We start from the raw sequence: 21,938 nt of genomic DNA, 5'->3' as shown, positions 1-21,938 counted from the left end.
ATGAGCTAGGCCTTTTTAGAAATTGCATTAATAACTCAGGGTATCATTTAGTCATTATTGCTTCACTCTGTTAGCTGTTATCCTGTTTGATGATAGGCTAAACCTCCTGAGTCACTCCCAGGAAATGGCTCTTGTACTGGGAAATGTATCGGTGTAGATTAATCTTTCATATTATCATTTTTAGAAAGCATGTTTGTAGGGTATTTGGGAGCTCTCTCCTGTTTTACACCTGGGTTCACATGGCATTCACTTCCAAAATAAAAGGCCAATTTACACTAAGTAAATATGTTTCTAAACCAAGTTAGAATTCTGTTAATTTAGTAAATGCTTGGAGAGAGCACAATTTTTTTCTGAGAAGTTGAGAACAATGGAGACTGCTTGGGGGCCTTTTGCTAAATACGTGGCTTCTCAAATGCACTGCCACCCAAGTCTCCTCCAGGGGCAGAGATGTGGTTATATTTCATAACCTTGAGGTACCTTTCAAAGAAAAAAAATACTTCTTACCACATATTGAATAATTATTTTCTGCTAGGTAATGGGCTAGTTTCTGAACATGTGTTTCCATGCCTAATTATCAGAAGGAGGCTATTGTGAAGCCCTGTTTCACAGTTGAGGAAACAGAGACTCAGTGAGAATAAATCAGTTACTCAAGTACACAGGATTGGTAACCACTGAAATGGGACACATCCCACAGCCATTCTGATCCCAAAGCCCATTGATTCTGCATGCCGCCTCCTCCGTGCAAGTCTGTACCGAGCATACCTGTTTGGATTATCACAGCTCTATCCTCTTCATCCTTCCACATTCTCTAGAACATGGTGGGAATTCAGCAAAGTTTACTGAATGGATGGATGAATGAATTAGTGAATTCTTGGAGAACAGAAAGAAGAGATCAAGAAGAACTTGTGCTTGGACCTTCATAACAGCGTCTGGGCAAGTTGGTATTTAAATGGAGTTATTATGAAGATCAAATCAAGCTAAAAGAAAATTAAAGCAAATAAAAGAAAACCCACCAAACTTTATGTAATACATATCATTTTTTGACATGTATTTTTTTTTATTTTTTTTTAAGATTTTATTTATTTATTTGTCAGAGAGAGAGAGAGCACAAGCAGGGGGAGTGGCAGGCAGAGCAGGCAGAGAAAGAAGCAGACTCCCCGCTGAGCAGGGAGCCCCAAGCGGGACTCAATCCCAGGACTCTGGGATCATGACCCGAGCTGAAGGCAGATGCCTAACCGACTGAGCCACCCAGGCGTCCCTACATGTAATTTTTTTTTTAAAGATTTTATTTATTTATTTGAGACAGAGAGAATGAGAGAGAGAGAGCACATGAGAGGGGGGAGGGTCAGAGGGAGAAGCAGGCTCCCCGCCGAGCAGGGAGCCCGATGCGGGGCTCGATCCAGGGACTCCAGGATCATGACCTGATCCGAAAGCAGTCGCTTAACCAACTGAGCCACCCAGGCGCCCCCTACATGTAATTTTTAATACCTAAATTTTACCCTTTCCTCTAAACCTGCAAACACACACGCATGCCCACATACACAGAATCAGTGATCTGTCTTAAAGTACAGTGTAGGCCTCTGCAAGATGGACAATTCTTTGCCCCTGTGCAGAATACACAAATAAGAAGTTTCCTACAGCAGAAGAAGGAGAGAAAATCCATGCTATAGACTGGATAGGATTTAGCATTAACTTTGGAGTAGTCCTTGACACAATGTTAAAACATTAAGCTGCTGTCAGTTTTGTGTGACAGGTAAGCTTTGGAAATGTTAAGGAAGAAAGTCACTGGACTGAACTTTCTTAATGCTGTGGTTTTCAAAATGTTTATTTGTTTGACTGATTTTTATTAGCAGAAAGCTCCCTTTTGTAGACAGTTTAATCAGAACCTACTTAGAGAAAACAGATAAAAGAGGAGGAGGTGCTTTGAATGGAGATGAGTGACACACGCCTCCCCTGCTCAGTTCCAATGTCCAAGTCGCCCCTACTGAAATCTGAGTACTATGAAAAGCCCAATGTAAAAACTGTTATACTAATAATTTTATTCTTTTGCAAAGTTCTTTAAACTATAGTGAACAGAAAGTATTGGGCAGAATTTGTTATAGCATGGCTTTTATAACTGGAATTGTATAAATGTATGTATATTGCACTAGCATAAATATTTGATATTTCTAATGTTGTTTATCTTATCAAAATATATACATTGTTTTTTCTGGACATTCCAGGAGTCAAAGTGAGATGGTTGCTCCCAGGTAGCTACATTCTGGTACCCCTGGAGAGTTTCAGAATGTGGGTCCTATTCTTTATGTAACATGTCTAATGCTTAGAATGGGTGAGCACACGGAGAAGGGATCCTATCAGTTTGTCTTGTAAGTGGTTAAGTTCTCAGTACAGAGTTGTTGGATGGATGGTTGAGGTTAGACTCATTGTTCTCCAGTGAAAAACATCAAGAATCAAGTTCCACAGTGAGTAAATATCTTTATAAGAAATTATTATTGACATGGTTTTCCACCCCTTCATTTTTTGTTCAATATTGAAATAAAATGATAGGGTTTAAAGCAGATTTTTAGCTATAGCTTTTAGGGATGTTGGCTGAATACTAAAAATATGAGACATCTTTTAGCTAATTTCAACTACTATTTATTGAGCAGTTCCTAAATGTCAAAGAACCATGAAGTGGCTTATTAGGCATTATATCAGTTGGTCCTCACAATAACCTTCACAGGAATGATGATTTTCATTCCCATTTATAGAAGAGAAAATAGACTAAGAAGTTAAGTAACATGTCCAAAGTCATCAAGTTTGTAAATGTTGAGGCTGGGATTTGAGGTCAATTCTTCTTGGCTCTGGAACCTTATGTTCTACAGCTTCCCTGCTGAGTTAATGCATAATTTGTGAAGAATTCAGTGCTCTATTTTGACTTGAGCCATGCTTGGAATTACAATTATATCAAACAACAGTGAAAGCAAACTCCAGTCAGCTCAAAGAGTTCATCTAGTCCTTTGTTATGATGAAAACTTACTCTGAGTTATCCCAACCGTGGACAATGACCTAGATCTTGGCGAGCCAGTTGCTCTGACCTTCTCTCTCGGACATTACACACTCTTTCTAGAACCCATAACTGTTTCCACTGGATTTTAATGCAAATTCTGATACGCTTCCTTATGGACCTCACAATTAGACTGCTTGACAGAGGACAGGGTGCCCATACTTTGAAAGCCTAGCTCTAACACTGGGGTTCACTTCCATTTATGTAATCCCGTCACAGGGGGGAAATCGATGACATGTTTTTGCCATTCTTGCTGCTGTTTCCATGATGAAACTGCCCCCAAATTGCACAGAAGCACAGAAAACTCTTTAACTCCGGTTGCAGCAGGACTCTGACGGCAGTGGAGTGCACCTTCGGGAGGTGGAGGGGAAGAGGGTGGTGTGCCCGAAGAGCAATGGCCGCACGACCGAACAGGTCCCTGATGGGGCAGCTGCCTGTTGTGCTCTTTGACGCCTGCAGGGAAGGTCAGGGGAACATTATTTAACCAAGCGAACTCAGGAGACTAGTACATTCACACAGCCTTTCATCATTGTGGAAGTAAACTGTGCCCGCTGGAGCCAAACAAAGCTAGACACTGCCTTTCCGATTTCATGTTGATACTTAATACCGTGGAATTGGGGCGAAGTTTATCAAGCTAATCGAATAATGTGAACGGTGCTGTTCACATTATTTAAAACCATCACTCTTCCCAAAGCCATCAAACAAAGGAAAGAGAAACTGCGCATGTGTCCAAACAAATCCCAGTAAGCATGGCTTTGTTATCTTCTCCTCCTCTTCACCTCTGCAAGAGTCACCCACATTCCTCTCCTCTGCCTTCACATATCGCAGAGCGCGTGGGTGGTGAGCAATCTGTTGCGGTGCCCGAGGGCCGAAGCTGCATCAGATGGGGCCCTGAGAGTGGTGGAAAGAGGCCAGCATCGGAAATGTGGCAGGAGCATTTCACAGGGTGTTTGAAGTCCGGAGCTTTTATTGTCCTTTGCAAAAAGAATAAAAGGTTTCATCCCTGCAGGCATATTGAGCTGTCCTCACATAAAATCTAAATCCAAGTTTGAACGCACACCCTCCTTGTCTCTCTCCCGCCCCAACCCATCCTCCATTTTATTTTGCCATGCTTTATAAAATCTCTTGTCCCCCTTGTTTTATAGACTGCCTCCTAACCAGGGACATCTCCTTTCCTTTTTGAACCAAATACGTTCCAGTGCTTCACTGAATCAGCCTTCTTGTCTGACTTTGGGCAGCACAAATACTGCCTGTGGCTATTGTAAGCTTCCTGGATCCCTGGCTTCTCACTCATGACAGGATGAAAAGACAGGGTAGAAAAAGCTCCTTTTTTTTTTTTTTTTTTTTTTTAAGATGTATTTATTTATTTGAGAGAGAGGAGGCATGAGCAGAGGGAGGAGCAAAGGGAGAGGGAGAGAAATCCTCAAGTAGACACCCCCCACCCAGTGTGGAGCCTCGATGTGGGGCTCAATCCCAGGAGCCTGAGATCATGACCTGAGCTGAAATCAAGAGTCAGATGGTTAACAGACTGAGCCACCTAGGCACCCCAGAAACAGTTCCTTTAACTGAGAAACCCACCATGCTAAAAATAAAGCAGCTAACATGTAATAATATTCTTCGCAACAGTCTTCGCAACAGTCTCCGCAACAGGCTGATGACGGACAGCCTGTTTTCATGTTGTTGTTGTTGTGGGTTTTTTAACTTTTTATTTTTCAGTCTCTGAAATTGTTGCAACTTATGAAAATTAGTCTGTATTCTGTCCTTGTTTAGTGCCTAGCAGGTAGGTTGCTTAAGGCCCTGGAGTTAATGGAATCACATTTTCAGTATGTTTTTATAAAAGAAAATGAAACAGAAGACAAAGGAGAGATAAACTCTTTTAAGACACAATGTATGCTTTGGTCCTTTAGCACTTTAGCAATGATTAGAACAGAAATTACTAGAATAACATGAATAGTAAGCAAGAGGCACTTACCTATTTAGGATTCATGAAAACAAAACAAAAAACATCATAGAAACACCTGTCCTGGCATATCCTTTTTAGAAGAAGAAGCCTCATTTTAAATGGAGCTTTATAAGTAAGTATGAAATTCCTCACAGAATCAATTCTTCAATAAATATTTCACTATGAACATTGGCATAGAGTTTCTATAGAAAACGGCTGTGTTTTTGAAGTAGGCCATCTTAAATCATGAAAAGAAGTGGCCAAGAAAATAGAACCATGGCCAGAATTGAAAAGAGACCACTTTTTGTTCTTTACCAGACATTGCCAAATAGTAAAAAACAAAACAAAACAATAACAAAACAAAACAAAGCAAAACAATGACAAAAAATAAAGTAGAACAAACAAAAACACTAGGAGAGACAAAGGAGATGATGGAGAATAACTTTTTTCTGCTACTATTATTTGTTCCAACACTAAAATACTATCAGATAGTTGGTAGAAGAAGACACCTCAGTAAGATACGGTGTTAAAGCAAAAGTAGTTTTATTTCTTTGGATGGACTTATAGTGTTGAATTAGTGAAGTGTCTGTTTTAATTATTTTACTTTAATAATCATTTGTTTTAATTTATAATTAGTTAAGATCATTCTTATACTCTCTCCGAAGTTCCTGAATATTTGAAATTTGGGGACCTACTTGTTTTGGAAGGAAAAAAAAAAAAAGATTAATGTGAAGAGAATAATGATGAGCCAGTCTTTCTCTCTGCTGAGAATTAAGGATCTAGGTTCCCTACAATATAAGAACATTAAGGGACAGCTTCTTGACAAGAAGAAGACCCTGGTGTAGGTGACTAATCAAGGGGATCATGGGGCCTTTCTCCATGGAGTTCTCTACCAATAGGAACGAGAAGCAAATTGCTAGGGCACCTGATGATGTCAGCTCCCTGCTGACTAAAGCACCTTTGACTCTCAGACCCGGTGCTGGTCAGGTGTTATCTTGGTGGTGGTCGGAAGACTGGCCAGAGGTCTCTCCCCTTGTGTACCGATTGAAGATCTGATTGAAGATCCTCAAAGAGAAAATATTTCTGGAACTATCCTGTGCCCTTTATGGTTCTATTTTTGCTTTTCTTCAGTAAGGAGGGAGAGTGAATTTCTGGGCCACCTTTATTTACCTGGTAACTTTGCATTTCCTTGCTAATGGGGAGGTGAGAAAGGCTGGCTTTCTGAAGGACTTTCAATCAGCAACTGAATGGATGCATTCTGCTACGGTGTACACCCTCTATCTAGCACTTGGCTTTTAATTTTCACATCTGAATTATGAAATGCTACCTCTACTAGCTACTGCCAGGAGCTGGGAACACTAATATTGATGTCCAGAAAGGTTGGAAGCACAGCCACAGGATGATTTAAAGATGAGAACTATCAGAGATAGCATCGGAGTAAATAAATCCACTATCCAGTGTGCTTACCTTTTCACTCCAAATTTTGAAGGGAATTTTTCTAAAAGAAGGAGAAAAATCAACATATGATCTGAGCCCACTAAGTCTAGCACAGAAATGTCTCCCTTTTCTCTTCCCAGCCACACTCATCTCTTACTATCAACATGCATGATTGGCATGGGCTGACTGCAGCAAGGTGTATCTTGCAGCAGCAAATGATATAAATAGAAAATACGGAGGAACAGGAGAGAAGGGCAGATTTGGCCAGTATATGAGTTCCCTTGCAGTTTCATACTCCGTTATAACCACATCAATGTACAGAAGGCAAACTGATGCCTGTGATGTTTGGGAACCATCTGCTGAGCCTAAGGCAAATTTCACATTAAAACCCAATTTCAGTTGTGACCTAAAAATGAGGGGAAATGCTGTGGTTCTGAGTGAATTCCACTTTGAGTGTCTTATCTCTGCTCCTAGCATTATGCAGTGAGACTCGTAAGGCGGGTACCTAAATGAAACAAAAGCCAAGGGAAGCAAACACAGCTCCCAGTCCCCGGTCGCCGCTCCAGGATTTGTACAGCTGTGGTCATGTCCACAAACCAGGCTCAAGAACTGATGTGAGGAGCCCCCGCTCAGTGGAACAGAGCATTGCTTCTTTTCCATTTTCCACCATGACTCCACTTCACATGGTTTTATTTTCCATCAGGGGCAAAAGTTAGGAATCCTCATGTAATTATGGGCAATCCAAGAATACTTTTTTTTTTTTTTTTTTTTTTTTTTTTTTTTAAGGAAAACCAAAAACAAGCACCAAGAAATGAGGGCCAATGTAGACTCGGTTCTAAATTCTCTTTTAATACCTATTTTTCTTCAGGCCACTTCCCTTCTCCTTTTGGGACTAAATAAAGGTAGATTACAATGCTCCTGACTTTGAAGGCTTCTATCATGTTGAGGAGATAAATACAAAGCAATAGAAACTATATAAACATACTGTAACACTATAGCTTGAATAAATTGGTGCTTAGATGTAGACATGCAAAAGTCTTTAGAATGGAGGTTGAGAGGCACCTGAGTGGCTCAGTGGGTTAAGCATCTGCCTTTTGCTCAGGTCATGATCCCAGGGTCCTGAGATCAAGCCCCACATCAGGCTCCCTGCTCAGCGGGGAACCTCCTTCTCCCTCTCCTCCCTGCTCATGCTCTCTCTCATCTCTCTCTCTCTCAAATAAGTAAATGGAATCTTAAAAAAAAAAAAAAAAGATTGGCAGTTGAATCAGAAATACCTTCCTAGAGAAGGTGAGCATTTTTTTGTTGTTGGTTTTTTTAGAGGGGGGAAGGGCAGAGGGAGAGGGAGAGAGAGAATCTTAAGTAGGCTCCATGACCAGTGCAGAGCCCAGTGCAGGACTCGATCTCACAACCCTGAGATCATGACCTGAGCCAAAATCAAGAGTCTGACACTTAACCAACTGAGCCACTCAGGCACCCCAAGAAGGTGAGTATCTTAAAGAATGCAGTGGGGGTGGCTGGTGGCTCAGTCGGTTAAGCGTCTGCCTTCAGCTCAGGTCATGATCTCGGGGTCCTGGGATCGAACCCCATGTCTGGCTCCTTGCTCAGCAGGGAGTCTGCTTCTCCCTCTCCCTCTCCCTCCACCCCCCGGCTTGTGCTTACTCTCCTTCTCTCTCTGTCTCAAATGGATAAATAAAATCTTAAAAAAAAAAAAGAAAGAAAGCAATGAATACAATTTAATGACACAAAATGGAAGACTTGAGCATCATGTGTGAACCCACCATCACTACCAAAATTTCTTTGCACTTGCATCGCCGCAGTGCATGGAAGAAAGTTGCAGAGCCCTAGCTCAGTCTCTCATTCACCTAGACTCCAGAGTAGCAACAAAATCAAATAGTTGAAATGATTGTAGATCTTTCTATTAGTAGTTCATCACAATCTACTTTAGTACTTGCAGGAAGAACCTTGCCAGATCCCCCTATAAACCATTGCTTTCCAAACTTGACTGACTATGCGAGTTACCGGGGAATCCTGTTAAAAAGCAGATTCTGATTCACTAGGTTTGGGGTAGGGACTGGGCGTCCGCATTTCTAATAAGCTGCCAGGTGATGCTGATACTGCTGGTCTGTAGATCACCCTTTGAAAAGAAAAATATAGGGCAAACAATGAATCCCTTTATGTATATATACATAGAAAACTTCCACAGTGGGTTGTGTGTGTGTGTGTGTTTGCGCACGCATGCACATATGCATGTGTTAAGCTGGTGATGGTGATGGGGGTACTAAAATTGTTGAGCTGGAAGTCTTCTGAAAGCATGCTCTGGCTTGGGAGCACTGTACATGGAGTCTACAGCATTTGGCATTCCAGTTCCCTTATTAAACAATGTCATTTCATTTTGGTCAAAGCCTGGAAGTCTTGTACGGGGGTATCTGTGACACTTTCATTATTATTTTCCCCCCTAAAATCTCAATAGAGGAAAAACTGGGATTGCATTATTAGATGAATTATGACTAAAAATTCTATTTCCTCTTCTGTAGAAATAAAAATGTGTTCAAAACCCCTTCAGAATTCACTGCTGTGTGTCCGGTGCAGTTTCTGCAAAGCTACTTCAGGGTCTTTCACAAATCTATATAGACTTAATCGCAAGGGATTCTGTTTTGACAGCTCTTTCAGTCTGGCTGCTAAGCTTTTACAGGACTTTATTTCACAGTATAGCATTTTTGTCGCCTTTCTACCAGTTTAGCATTCCGTGGTTAAACAGAACTTTTTGAACACCTATTTTGTGCAAAAAAGCTGCCGGGGACTAGAAAGATGCATAAAACCTGGTCAGGCAGACCTAGGTTCAAATTCCAGTTCTAGCATGTACAAACCGCGTGACTTTGGGCACATGTACATAGCCAAGGTCTCAATTGCTTCATCTGTAAAGTAGGAATAATGATGCTTATTTAGAGTGGGGAGATGCATTAAATAGGTGATGGGGATTACGGAGCGCACCTGTAATGAACAAAGGGTGATGTATGGAACTGTCAACTTACAATATTGTACACTTGAAACTAATATAACACTGTATGTTAACTAACGAATTAAAATAAAAACTTAAAAAAATAATAATGCCTATATATGTAAGGATCACACAAGATAATTTATATAAAGTCCTTAGCATGGGATCTGTAAGGACTAGTGATGGTGACAATTATATTATTATGTACCTACACTGAAAAATGTCAAATCCTAGCCCTAAGATCCCGAATACTCTGTTACAATATCTCATTGTATAGAACATATTCTGAGATATAAATAATCCACTTTATAGAGTGTATGCATGAGTGTGTGTATGTGTGTCTTTTCTATAGTCTATAGAAGCTGACACATAGTGTTATAACTTTGGTTAATATTCAGTGGAAGAATTTTACTTGAGAAGAAAAATGATGGGGAAGGGTAAGGCTTAGATTTATGAAATAATTATTGTGCTAAAAAGAGCTCCTAGAAACTTGGAACCTTTATATTACTGAAGTCTTACTTCATTATTTCTTTCTATAATTAGACAAAAAGTGTTGATTTTCAAGTAGTAAATGTTTATTTTGGTTTTATTAACCTAAACTAATTAAAGAAAAGAGAATTCCCGAGGTGAGGTGTGAAACCTGGTGAACTAGCCTAAGAGAACAGGGACCGTGTTGTTTGTTCAGCCTTATTATCTCTAACATCTAACATATGGTACCAGAACCATATTTATTGAAATGAGTTAAACTAGATTTTTCACTCATGGTTAAAACATTTATTTTATGTGCTTGTGTGTGTATGTGTGTGGGTTGCGGGGAGACCTGTATTTCTCCATATAACCTTTGAAATGATTTAAAGCTAGAATAAATCTTAAGACCCAGCTGAGAAAGCTTAGTTGGGTTTTATGACATACCAGCACTTTTGCCATGGGAGGGATGGATTAAAATGGGGCAAATGAGTAGACCAGGGCTGTTTGAAACCTGCTTTTTATGATAAGACCATGGAAGAATATTTGTGGACTAAATGAGTTAGCATGGTCAGAAATTGCTTATGAAACAAAAGCAATAATATACTCTTCTAGAAAAGTTCCTCCACTTGATGTGTGCACTTGGACAAACTAGTTCACCTTTTCAGGCTTCAGTTTTTCTGTGTGTTAAATGAGAGGACTGTACTAAAATATACACAATTTGGGGCACCTGGGTGACTCAGTTGGTTAAGCAGCTGACTTCTGATTTCGGCTCAGGTCATGATCTCAGGCTCGTGAGATCGAGCCCTATGTTGGGCTCCACGCTCAGCAGGGTGTCTGCTTGAGATTCTCTCTTTCCCTTTCCCTCCCCCTACAAAAGAATAATGAAATAAAGTATACACAATTTATTTCTATCTCTACCATTAGACAGTTAACATTTTTTATCTTTTTTTTTTAAAGATTTTATTTATCTATTTGACAGAGAGAGACACAGTGAGAGAGGGAACACAAGCAGGGGGAGTGGGAGAGGGAGAAGCAGGCTTCCCGCGGAGCAGGGAGCCCAACGCGGGGCTCGATCCCAGGACCCTGGGACCATGACCTGAGCTGAAGGCAGACGCTTAACGACTGAGCCACCCAGGTGCCCCCATTTTTTATCTTCTATTGAGCAAGGCAATTTGACATTTAAACTTCTGTCCTTGAACTATTTTTTTGAATCTTAAATGCAGTAACTGTCAAAGACAGTTAATCACACTTGTGGATACTATTATTGTTTTTCCATTTTACGGAGGAGGAAACACAAATAGGTAAGATAAGTTGTCCAAGGTTATATATGTATAAAGGGGTGAAGTCAGAATTTGAATGTGAGGTGGTTTGCTTTAGACAATACACTTTGAATCTGTGTGCGGCGCGGACATCTTCAAAGTTTTTCATGGTGATGGGTGGGCAAGCCAAGACAAGAAAACATGCTTTAGCCCAATGTGTTCCAGAGATGCCAAGTAGATCTACTTGATCTCTGTAGAATAGAGGTGTTAGGATATGAGGAGAAATGGTAGAGTGATGCCAAAGAGAATGATGACAACTATTGGAGCGAGAACATGGTGGAAAGAGTTGAAGTTTATCATGAGACAGAACTGAACTCTAAATACTAGTTTTGCTGCTTTCCAGATATAGGCTCTTTTAATGGCCATTTAACTGCATCTCAATTCTCTATCTGTAAAACAGTCATAATATTATAAACTTCTCAGGATTCTTGCCAGGGTTCAGTGAGATTTTAGACATATAGTGTCTAGTGCCTCTACACTGGGGACAGGGGGAGGTCATGGGAGAATCATGAAGATTCACAAGGGTAGAAATTAGATGTTCAAAATGGTTGTTAATGCAGTATCTTAGAACACATTTGTTGTTGTTATTCTTTGGATGTGTGATCTAAGAGAGCTTCCTCTCCCCATCTGTATTATAAACACCTTGAAGACAAAGGCAGGTCTTTCATGACCTTTGTCTGTCTTTCTGTGACCCCACAAAAGCCAGGTGGTACCAGGTTCGTGGTGGCAAGAACTTAATGAATGCTTCGTGAGTGGTATTTGGAGGGTATCCTCATAGCTCTGTGTATCGGAATAGATTAGAGAGAGAGTAGGAAATGGGAGATTAGCTGGGAGGCTGCTGTGAACGAGAGCGACATTTCCATTTTAAACCTACCGAGTCAGCAGTTCAGGGTGTGTATTGATTTGCTTTTTAAAAAGAATATTAATTTCCCTTTTAAAATGTGGGTGAAAGACTAAACAAATTGGGCCTTGCGTTTATTTACTAAGATGCAGTCCCTGATTATTCTCCCCTTTAAATCATCCCACTGCCATACTGCAGGCCCTTCCAAACATTAATATTAATGTTGCCTTGCTTCTGGTAGAGGCTGGTGAATGTGGAATTTCATAATTCAGATGTAGACATGAAAAGGGTCTCACAATTTCAACTCCAGTGTCTGCACTGTGCCATGAGAAGGAAAGGAAAATTGGAGTATACAAAAAGGATTTGAAAATTGATATGTTTTAAAGATGATTAATGTTCTAGATTTCTACTTGTCAAAAGAATGTTTAATATCCAGTTTCTGTTCTGATCACACTTGTGTTATGTGTGGACTTGCCTGTTTTGGTTGAATTTATCCTTTTGTTCATTCATTCAACAGGTATTTATTGAGTGCCTGGTACTCACCAAACTGAAGATGGTCATGAACCCAGCAAAGCCCCTGTCCTCAGGCACAACTTGGAATCTATTTCTCTCAGTCCCATAGAAACCAGCAATACAAGGTCAAACTGTAATTAATTCATCGAACTGATGATTGTTAAGCACCGACATAAATCAGGTGCTGTGCTGAGTGCTGGAGCTATCTGACAATGAATGACACTGAGTCTCTCTGAGGGAGCTATCAGTCTCATGGAAGCAATAGACACACAGAAAGAACACAGAGGGTGATAAAGGGTGTACTGGAGGGTAGCAGCAGTTAGCTAGGGGTAAGGAAGGGAAGGGAAGGGTGGGGAAGGGGGAAGAGTGTGGAGAGTGCCAACAGAATGAAAATAGAAATGAGTATATGAGCCTGAGAGTGGAATGTGGAAGTCAAAGGCAAGTGATGCAGGAGGTTGGAAAGATGAGCAAGATTCTGGAATGTGCAAACCTGATATGCCCCATCACAAAACTGGGTCTTGATCCCTAACTGCAGGATCCTTGAGGAATCAAGCTCATCCTGCTTTCTTTCTGCACCCTCAGTGCCTAGTGGAGGCTAAATAAGTATTCAGGGAAGGAATGGATAAGCTGGTGTGTGAGGGAGGGGGATGGTGATGGCCTGAGCTGGTTTTTCATTCAGAAAAAGTACTCTGGCTCATAGGGAACAAGGCTGGGGCCAGTGAGCTTATTAGTGGACCAGTGCATTAATCCCAGAAAGAAAATATGGTGGTTTGAGCTAGGATGGTGACAGTGAGAATGGGGTTTTCTGCCAGTCAGGAATAGGAACACTTTTTTGCAATCTTCTGTGTAGTTTCCATATGTTTATATTTTTTGTTTTTGATTTTTGTTTGCTTTTTGGTTGGTTGGTCTTTTGCAGAGTTCTCAAATTTGTATTTCCTTTTTTCTCCTGTCTCCATAAAGAGTTCCCCGCCCCCCTTTCAAAATGTACTTGCTTGGTCCCAATATCGATGTCAAGCACCCAGCAGACACTCTAAAGACAAGTTGTGTTTTAGTAATTGAGCATCATCTTGAATATTAATTTTCCTTTTAAAATGTGGGTGAGGGCGCCTGGGTGGCTCAGTCGTTAAGCGTCTGCCTTCGGCTCAGGTCATGATCCCAGGGTCCTAGGATCAAGCCCCGCATCGGGCTCCCTGCTCCGCGGGAAGCCTGCTTCTCCCTCTCCCCCTCCCCCTGCTTGTGTTCCTGCTCTCGCTCTCTCTCTGTCAAATAAATAAATAAAATCTTTAAAAAAAAAAATGTGGGTGAAAGACTAAACAAATTGGGCCTTGCGTTTATTTACTAAGATGCAGTCCCTGATTATTCTCCCCTTTAAATCATCCCACTGCCATACTGCAGGCCCTTCCAAACATTAATATTAATGTTGCCTTGCTTCTGGTAGAGGCTGGTGAATGTGGAATTTCATAATTCAGATGTAGACATGAAAAGGGTCTCACAATTTCAACTCCAATGTCTGCACTATTCGATTCCACAAACATTCCCCTCTTAATGTATCTCGTTTAGATAATCACTATTAGTTTGATATTGAGTGTGTTTCAGAAGTACTTGCTAACCCTACGATCTTTAAGTCCCAAATCTATATGGGCAAAACTCTTCATTAGGCCCTGCTTTTCTCCAATATGGTCTGTTTCCTAGCTGCAGAACCGATTGAGTGGCAGGACACCTCCCTACACTCCTAATGTCCTGCTTCTGTCTTCTCTTTGTTGACATATTTCCCATTGATAAAACGAGCATTCTTAATACTCTCTAGTAATGACAGTGGAATTTCAAACCCCTTGCAGTGGGAAGTTATTTCCAAGCCAACAAAAATTTCCACATTTCAGATTGCCATGAAGTTTCCAATGCAAACCATTTACAAAATGTTTCTGCGGGCGCCTGCGTAGCTCAGTTGGTTAATAGTCTGCCTTCAACTCAGGTCATGATTCCAGGGTCCTGGGAATGAGTCCTGCTTCTGGCTCCCCGTTCCCTCTCCCTCTGCCCCCCACCCCCGGCTTGTGCTCTCTCTCTCAAATAAATAAATAAAATCTTTAAAAAAAAAATTCTGGAGACAGCTGAAGCAAACTATTAGTGCCATGAAGGGGGGGAAAGTTCTATGGGGGATTAACAGAGTCTTGAAAGTATCTCCCTCAAATGATTTTTATCTCTCCCCAAAATTAAATATTTATGCAGATGTATCTATAATGAGGCCATGCTAATTCCTGCTGTGAGCTTATGAGCTTTCTTTAAGCATGGAGAGAAGTCATAAGACACCACAAAAAAGTATTTCTTTCTTCCCTCAGTGGCTACTCTAGAGGTCTGACCAATTCCGTCTCCCATTGTCATTGGATGGCTTCCCCAAGAGGAGAGGCCAGGTCTGTGTCTGGGTTACAGACAGGAGGAGGGCAGAAGAGAGGGAAAAGGCTGAGGATGGGAGTATGACTGGTGGGCAGTGCCACTCAGCCTATTGAGACGACATCCGCCTTGTCACTGAGTGGCAGAGGCCAACAATTTGCACGCCATGATTAGTACAGGAAAGCAAATTAAATAGTTATTAAAGGGAGGCAATGAATTGGTACCTGGCAGTAGGCTGTGAGAAGATCTGTCAGTCTTATTTATTAATTGAAAAAAAAATGCCTTCAGGGGAACCTTTTCTAAGCATGTTTACTTAGTTACACTGAAGGCCCAGTGTCTTAGTAAGTAACCTATCATTATTATTAGCAGTAACAATAATAATAATATAAATAACAAATATTATTTTCTCTGGAATGGTAAATCTTGGAGGGTATTACTATTATTACTATTATTATTGCTTATTAGTGTGAGAAATGTGTCTCTCTCAGGCTGGGCTCTAATTACCATTTTTATGAGTACTATATATTCTTACACTTAGGCAAACAGATTTGTTTATGAAGGGCCTTTCCCCCGCCCTGCATCACTACTCTGAAGCTTAACTATTTATGAGGCAAGCATGCCAGACTGAGGAGAGGGTGATACATGTCATCAGTGGAATTTTACTTTCTCAAATAATGAGAAGGTAGCTGCAATGTCACTGAATGCTCAACAGCATATAAGCATGGATTTTGAGTTTTCTTTCATCTATTTCACCCAAGCATAAGGTAGGCAATGATTAGCTGTACTGTGGCAGGGATATCAGTGTCAGATAAGAAAATGGACTGTCCTTTATGGTTCCCTCTAACTCTGAAAATCAACAATTCTGTGTTTGATGATGCCATACGAAGAATGCCCAAATGATCAAGAGAAACCTGGGCCACTTCTGGAAAAATAGCACTGCTGGATTCCTGCTTCAATAATTATAAGGAGAACTTCTTTTACTGAGCTTCCTAACCCTTGGCCAGTGAGGGCAATGTCAGGAGCACTCCATCAAGCCTAATGTTTGGGTTAAGGAAAAAAGTTAAGGATTATTTTCTTGTTACTTAGGATGTTCTGTGAACATCTCAGGTAGAATACAGACATGAGATATGCCCATTAGTCACCTAGGAGTAACTAGGTGAGCAACTATAGCAGCTGAGAGTCAGAGTGGACTGAAAAGTCAGGGGTGTTTGCGTCTGTCTGTCTTTTCATCTTATCTCTTCTTTCTCTTTTGTGTGCACACACACACCCACACCCACACGCACACACAGAATTCTCTATTTTCTACTCTTTTTTCCCTATTTGTTCCCAAGGGAGAGTTTCTTTACCCTAATTTGTACACAACTTCCTTTCTTGTCCTTTGTCAATAAAGGGAAGCACCTACTAGGCCAGTGCTTCTGTTTTATTTCAACATTAGTGTGTCTCTGAATCACTGGGGATTTTGTTAAAATGCAGGTTCTAATGTAATACATCTTGAGCGGACTTGACATTTCAAATTTCTAGCAAATCCTTAGGAGATGGAGATGCCCTATCAAAGCACATTTGGAGTGAGAAGGCTCTAAACCAGCCTACTTATATTGTTTACTTTGTCCTTTCTAAAAAGTGACTAAGGAATAACATAATCTTCTTCCTGTCTCTCCTGGCCTCCACCGGAAGTGGAGTAAGAGGGGTAGCTACATGGGTGAGTATAAATGATTCACAACAGAAGGAGACAACAGTCAACTAGGGCACCAGCTCTCTTCTCTTGCCTGACAGGTATGGTGACTCCCATTGGCCAAAGGCAGTGAACGATTCAGAATCATATTGGTCCAGTAGCCAAAACTGTTAGTAAAAGTAGATTAAAGCTCTAAAGTCTTTAGATCCTATAGACTCACATAACCTGAAAAGCCATATTGCTCAAAGATCTCAAAGCATATGTTTTCTTATGCAATTAAGAAGCAATCTTTTGTAACACACACTACCAACTTATAAGAATTTTGACAGTAATTGGTATGTTCTGCCCTATAATTTTATTTTTTTATCATCTTAATGTTCTTCCTTGCAAGGTACTCTAAAGAACTGTGCAAAAATGGAGAAAGAAAGATGGAAAGAGAAGAGAAAAGTTGCGCCATTTAATTTAAATTACCACTCTCAGTGGTGAGAGGGAAGGGTAAGGGGTCCAGTGTCAGACTCTAGAAACTCGGGGATGGCACTTCTATGGTTTATAGTGAAAATCTATGAAGGGGGAACTCAGGAAAAAGAAGATGGAAATAAGGAAAACGCAGGGTTGGAGAAAGTTCATAGAGAGGTAGAATTGAAGGCATATTCTAAAGGGGATGATGGAGAAGGGAGCAATCCAAAGGAGAGTACCAGGTGCTTTGCCTGATGGTGGTCAATTCGATAACCTCCCTGGTAAAAGAGAGTGACCAGGCTAAAGAAATGAGTTTCTATTTTGAATGGTATCTTTCTACATGTAAAATTCTGTTTCTGCAAAATATATTGAGGGCAAGAACTTCATCTTATATTAATCTCTGAGTCTTTCTCTCTGACTTTAAGAGAGAGAGCCCACCATGATATTAGAGCCTAGTGTGGTACTTGACATGTAATAGATGCTGAATAAGTGTTTGTTGAATGTAAGGATGGATAAATGGATGGTAAAATAGCATCAAAATTCTTAGTTGTTATCAAATCTCAATGTATTAAGTATTATTTAAAAGAGATTTTGAGCTGGTACTTACTGTTTTAGATAGATAGATGATAGATAGATAGATAGATAGATAGATAGATAGATAGATAATTACTCTCTGTAATGAAAGAGAATTTAATCTATGTCTTGATTTGATAAGAGTGGGAGTGAGTGGGAGAATAAGGATAAGGCATAGATGATGTGGTTTAAAGAAAAACAGATACTCATATTAAATGTTCTTACCATATACAAACAACAATAACAACAATGACAAAAAAAAAAAAAAACAACAGCAGGAAGCTTTCGGAGATGATGGGTATTTTTTTACCTTAATTGTAGTAATGATTTTACAGGTATATGCATGTCTCCAAACTCATTGAATTGTATGCAATAAATATGCATGATCTTTTTTGTATATCAACTATACTTCAGTAAATCTTTTAAAAAAAAATGATAGAGGAGACTGAAGAATTCAAACCAAGAAAATAAAAAGTACTTGTCTCTCCCATACACACCAAAACAAACAAACAAACAAACTCCGGTACTAATCCCTTTAATATCAGTGCTTTATTAATGACCACCATCATTGAGGAGGTAGAAAAGAGAATTCTTACATTCCTTGGAAATAACAAGGAAGGAGACAACATTTGGCCCTCTACTCCTCCATTTTCAAAGAAGATAAACTACAGTTGTCTACTAAGCATCCCTCCAAAGACTTTTTGACATTCTAGAATCCTGACATAAGATTGTGGGATAGGGAAATTTCATGAATATTCTTTGAATTAAGGTGGTGAAATCAGTCCAGAAAGATTCTTGCTAACTCTATCTCTCCTGCGCACCTTCCCATCCCAAATAAGAACAAGGAGGCAGCAAAGGCATCACTCAGTAAAGAACACTAGTGGGAGCTGGGACAGAGCTCAGTGTATCCCTATTTACTGGGACTCTCAGTGCCTCCTTGCATCTCAGCCACAAAAATACAATGCATTTCAGCATAAACTTGTAACGGAGATCAACCATTATCAACCGAATGACAGTTGTGAGAGGGACCAAAGGAGGGACTCCTGGGGAGATATTCCAGATCTCCCCTGAGACATCAGATTTGGGTTTATATCCTGAAAGAAGATGCAGGTGCTTTTCTTTATGACCAAAATAATCTTTGTAATATTCCACATGCTGTCTGTTATCTTCTAAGTTTCTATGTTTTCATATTCTTTTGCATCTCCTACTAAGAAAACTTATTGAATACCATTTCAGTGATCCCTCCAACAACCTTGTTTTCCTAATCTGCCCAATTAGTGATATACATAAAGGTATTTTTGAGAAGAAAGCCCACATCTTCCTGACTGCCACCTTTCATACTTCAACGTTAGGCCAGTATAGGTCATCAGCACAGTACCCCCTCTGAGGTGGCTTTGAGTGAGGCCCCAGCAAGCCCATTTGATTGCTTAAGGTAACAGAGTTAATTGCCAGACTCAATGCTTACACGGAGAGACAGGCAAGCATGCCTTGCCAGCTTACAAATACATGAAAATCATATTACCCAGCTAACCGGCTAGATGTGGTTTGGATTTGTATCCTTTTTCTAATGCATACCCACAGGTGGAAGTGTTAAAGATGTGACAGTTGGCTCACACTGAACATATCCTTTTTTATTCTAGAGTGTTTTTAGCTTCATCTTTAAAATTTGTTGTTTATTTCATTTTCTTTGTTTGCAGGCTTGGGAAATTCATCATTTTCTCAGAGAAAATCAGATAGTGAACATAAATCATTTGATCTCTAGGTCATTCATTTTAAACCATCTCAAAGTTCTCACTTCCCAAAGTTCTTATCATCTACTGACTGAGGAAAGAATAGATGGCTACACTTTTCTTGCAGATAGATGGTTATTCACATAATCTAAAACCCCACCAGACAAGTAATTATACATCATCTTCCCCTTGATGCCTTCTACCAAGAAGGCAGAGACAGAGGATGTTTCAGGTGAGATGGTGAAAAGGGCCAGAGTCCTACACTGAGAGCTATGTCCTGCTGTCTTTACTTACAAAGGAAAAAAGTGCTTTCATCAGAGACTTTCCTTAGCAAGTGGGCACTATATCTGAACAGAAGGAATAGATAATATATTCATTTCTCCTTAAAACACAGTTCTAAAACAAAGTAGCAAAAAGCATAAAATAGTAGGAATGTACATCAACTAGTTGAAAATTAGAATAATTTAATTACCATGGCATCTACGAAAGTCATATAACCTCTTTAGGCCAAATATTAAGTCTTTTTCATTAGTAGAGTGGAGAAAATAATAATTCTGTTCTCCAAGTTTTTTTTTTTTTTAATTTTTTGAGGTGGGGGGAACTAAATGATATTAGCTCAGTAACTTGAATATAAAAGTACTTACTAAACATTAATCATTGTTATTTTATTTTTGTAAAGTTTTGAACTAGAATATGGATTCAACCTTTCATTACTGAGTATTTGTGGGGTCTTTTTTTTTTAAAGGTTTTATTTACTTATTTGAGGGGGGAGGGAGAGCACAGAGGGAGAGTGAGAGGAAAAAGCAGACTCCCTACTGAGCAGAGAGTCAGATGTGGGACTTGATCCCAGGACGCTGAAGTCATGACCTAAGCTGAGGGCAGATGCTTAACTGACTGAACCACTCAGGCCCCCGTGGTTTTTTTGGTTGGTTTGTTTTTGTTTTTGTTTTTAATCAAGGCCCTATGTTTGAGAATATTTTCATACCAGACATACTGTATTAATCACGTAATAATTAAATTGCCTCCTATTTTTAACTGTTTCAAGACAGAGCTATCAATTACAGCTTCAGATGTTTGTGATAATAAGTGTTAACGTGGAGTTCATATTCCAATTCAAGGTAAAGAGGATGATATTTTAACTAAAACATGTTAAACTATGTAGTCTTATCTTAGATGAATATGAGCTGATTAGTGAAATACATGTATATATATGTATATATCAAGGACCTAGGTGTTCAGAGTACCTGGTCAAGAATGCATGTCTGCAAAGTCATTTTTATAACTAAAGCTCTATGATCCTGTGGTTGAAGATTCTTGGCTGCTATGTAGAACCAAGCTAAAGATATATGATGTAATTTCAGAGACATTGGAGGGTATTTATACCCCTTCCCAAATTGCATCAATTGAATGGCATCTGTAATTTAGCTGTATCTTCAGAAACAGGATCACAGTTAATGCAAGAATAATAGGAGAAGCAATATTTTAATCGGCTATTCAGTTAACATTTATTGTAGGCTAACTGTATGAAGCCATTAGCATATATTATAAATGAAATATTTGAGCTAGGGCAGAAAAAAGGTGAGCAAAAAGATCTTTAAGCAGTGTATGCCTGAGTGGTAAAGGACAATGAAGAAAAACACAAAACGAGGATGGAACATTGCGCCAATTTCCTTGCAAGTGACCAAGGTTCAAGACGTAGGGATTGAGTCATTAGGGATTTGTTTTATGAGTAGGAATTTGTACTTGGGGCTGATTTTGTCAAAATGGTCTTTCTGTAATCTGTGTGTACAGGACATTTTAAGAAGTGTCCTCGTCTGCTTTTCAAAACACTGCATGCCACTTCACCATACCGGGCCACATAGGTACGGCAGAGTTCCTGTGCTCCAGTCGATGGGGCAGGGCAACAAGACCGACTCCAGCATTTTCTCTACTTCAAAACCCCCAAAGGTCCTGGAGCTGATGCAGCTCTGCAGCATGGGGAGTAGGAGCAAACAAGGAGGAAGTGGCCCCTACTTCTTGTCTCTGTTCACAGTAGGAGCTGTGGATAGAATGGTGGAACATGGAGTTTATTCCCTGACTGTCACTGGTAGCAGGCACAGCTCTTCTTGTGACTGGTGCACTCTTAGGTGCCTGTCATTGGATGAAGAGGTGAGCCTCAAACCCCCACTCCTGTGTGGTGGAGCCATCGGCTGGTGCACAAAATAATGAATCAAGAGTTCTAAGTCCAATCAAAATATGTTCTTGAAAGAGTCCAGACACATAGATTAGCTGCGTTTGAGAGAAAAAGCTTCCACACATCTATCTACTCATGCCTTTTGTAGGTTCTCAAGAACAGGTTTGTGGGGTTTTTTTGTATTGTTTTGTTTTGTTTTTGGTTCTTGCTTTTTTTAAGAAATCCTTCCTTCTTTCCTTCCTTCCTTCCTTCCTTCTTTCCTCCCCACCTCACTCCCTCCCTCGCTCCTTCCCTCCCATCCTTCCAGCTTTTGAGTGCTTTATTTCCAAACATCCAGAAAACATTTCAAAGCTCTGTATACTGACTTAAATATGGTGATAGA

This window comes from Mirounga angustirostris, unplaced genomic scaffold (genome assembly GCF_029215605.1).
Source record: "Mirounga angustirostris isolate CCGP_5_RB_7025 unplaced genomic scaffold, mMirAng1.0.hap1 SCAF_1, whole genome shotgun sequence".
Taxonomy (NCBI): Eukaryota; Metazoa; Chordata; class Mammalia; order Carnivora; family Phocidae; genus Mirounga; species Mirounga angustirostris.
Note: the sequence above shows the minus strand (reverse complement) of the source record.